Below are 2,931 nucleotides of genomic sequence, written 5' to 3'. Positions count from 1 at the left end.
TATATACAATTAGATTCCAGAGTAAAGGTATAGGAAGTGAACACTGACAGAACTGAAGGGAGAAATAAGCATACAATAGTATTGGAGATTTTAATATCCAGTTTTCAATAATAGAACAACCCCCTCAAAAAAAGAAACAACCAGGCAGTGGCAAGGTCATAAATCACAGACAGTCGCCAGTCATGCAGGGACTGCGTGAACGCATTACCACCCAGGACGGTGCATGTTGGCAGCTGCCTTGGCTGCCATCGTCCAAACAGAGGCGGGACCTCTGTTCACCTATGGTGTGAGGCTTGGGAAGGAGCACGGAGATCAATTCGTGGTGCCACCTTGAAGTCGGCTACCTTCACTTCCAGGTGCCCAGCAAGGTTCGAGTTCTCAGGCTACTACGGAAAGAGAATAGAGAAACTAGGAGCATTTTCTTTAAATCGACCTTTGACTTCACAGAGTTACTGTGGCTTTTGGAACTAGCATGACAGATACAAAGCACCTAGCAAAATAGCGGCAGCTGCTTACTTTGACCCAAACTTGAATCACACACTGAATTTGAGTACCAGTATTCACCTGGGTACTGGAGCAGAACGTTCCCCTGAGGCAATGGAGCAATTGTTGAAGTCTTTTATTATTTTGAAAACAGCAGTGAACCATCCACTTGGGCCAGTATTATCAGGCATGGAGAGACATCCGGGCATCTTTCAGAAGACAGTGGAAAGTCACAAAGTAAAGCACAGGCCTGCTATGGATTTTGCCTCAGTCACCTGTGGTCAGAAGAGGTTCACTGGCTCCATTTGGATATGGTTGTCTCTAATTGAGGGAGAAGTATGAACTTGCACATCCACCAGAGAAGTGGAAGTAAGATTACGTACCTACTTTGGTATAACTCACCCTTGATTTATTTTGCATATCCTCACACATAAGAGGATAAATGTCTTTGCTTAATTTTCATACTGATTATGACTCCTGTATAAATAAAATTGTCTGGTAATGATTAACCAGTGATATCTTCTGAATAAATAAAGAAAAACAACTAGGCAGAAATCAACATAGAAAAAGAAGACTTGAACAATACTAATTAGTGTTGAGCCAATTAGCCTTAATAGACATTTACAGAACACGCCATTCAACAACAGAATGTACATTCTTCTCGAGTGAATGTTGGGAACATTCCCCAGGATAGACTTTATGTTAGACCATGAAACAAACCTCAAAAAATTCCAAAATATAGAAATAATTGAGTGTAGTTCTTTGTTCAGAAAGAAAGAAATTAGAAACCAATAACAGAAAAATAAATTTGGGAAGCTCATAAATATGTGGAAATCAAACAACACATTTGAGTACCCAATGAATCAAAGAAAAAATAAAAAGGGAAATCAGAATACTTTGAGATAAATGAAGATGATGACACAACATACCAAAAGTTATGAGATGCAGATAAAGCAGTGCTTAGATGGAAATTTATTGTTGTAAATGCTAATATTAATAAAGAAGAAAGATTTAAAACCAGTGATTTAAACTTTCCCCTTAGGATACTAGAGAAAAGAGCAAACTGAACATAATGCAGCCAAAAAAGAAGGAAATAATAAAGACTGGAGTGGAAATTAATGAAATCAAATACAAAGAAAATTATAAAGAAGATGAATGGAACCAAAAGCTGGTTATTTGAAAAGATTAACAAAGTTGGCAAACTTTTATTTTTTTAATCTACTAGAAATTTATTTTTAATTTAATTTTATTTTTTTCAGTGTTCCAAGATTCATTGGCAAACTTTTAGATAGATTGATCAAGAAGGAAGAGATAAAATTCAAACTACTAGAATTAGATACAAAAGTTGGAACATTACTATGATTTTAATAAAAATAAAAAGGATTATAAAAGAATACTGTGAACAGTTATATGCTAATAAATTAGATAATTTACATGGAATGAACAAATTACTAGAGAGACATGAACTATAGAAATTATTCCAGAAGAGAGACAACCTAAATAGACATATGTAATAAGTGAAGAAATTGAATTAGTGAAAAAGAAATACTACCCACAAACAAAACCCCAGGTCCAAATAACTTCAGAACTGAATCATACCAAATATTTAAAGGTTAGTCAGTACTTCACAAACTCTTACAAAAAACATGAAAAAAGAACAGTTCCCAAGTCATTTAAAAAGGGGAGTATTGGCCTGATATCAAAACCAGACAATGATATCACAAGAAAACTAAAGATCAATAATTCTTATGAATATGAATATAAAATTTATGAACAGGGGCGCCTGGGTGGCTCAGTGGGTTAAGCCGCTGCCTTTGGCTCAGGTCATGATCTCAGGGTCCTGGGATCGAGTCCCACATCGGGCTCTCTGCTTAGCAGGGAGCCTGCTTCCTCCTCTCTCTCTCTCTCTGCCTGCCTCTCTGCCTACTTGTGATCTCTCTCTGTCAAATAAATAAAATCTTTAAAAAAAATTATGAACAAAATACAAACAGAATCTAGCAAACTAAAAAAGAGTTATACACCCTTACCAAGTGAGATTTATCTCAAGAATGCAAGGCTGGCTTAACACCCCAAGATTAATTAATGTAATACATTAGAAAAATAGAATAATAAATAAAAATCACATGACTATTTCCCTAGACACAGGACAAAAATATTTGACAAAATCCAAGATTACTCATGATATAAAAAAAATATTCAACAAACTAGGAATGGAAGGGAAAAACTTTCTCAGTTTTTTTCCTGAAAAGCCCAGAACTAAAACACACTAATGGTGAAATATTAGATGTGTTCCTTACAAGATTACAAAAATTACAAAGATTTTTTTTTTCTTAGTACTGCTGAGCAACATTGCATCAAAGGTTTCCAGGGTGACTAGGCAAGAAAAAGAAAGGTATCCTTGGAATTGAATTGGAAAGGAAGAAGTAAAACTATATCCACAGATAATAT

At 35.4% G+C, this 2,931-nt stretch overlaps 1 pseudogene; it reads left to right on the top strand.

Moving 5' to 3' along the window:
• Nucleotides 1-223: 223 nt before the first annotated feature.
• LOC123393429 lies at nucleotides 224-856 on the top strand (annotated as a pseudogene).
• The last annotated feature ends 2,075 nt before the right edge of the window (nucleotides 857-2,931 follow it).

This window comes from Mustela putorius, unplaced genomic scaffold (genome assembly GCF_011764305.1).
Source record: "Mustela putorius furo isolate JIRA1106 unplaced genomic scaffold, ASM1176430v1.1 tig00000842_pilon_pilon_pilon, whole genome shotgun sequence".
NCBI classification, from domain to species: domain Eukaryota; kingdom Metazoa; phylum Chordata; class Mammalia; order Carnivora; family Mustelidae; genus Mustela; species Mustela putorius.
The sequence above is the reverse complement of the archived record's forward strand: the minus strand, read 5'-3'. Positions and strand labels throughout refer to the sequence as shown.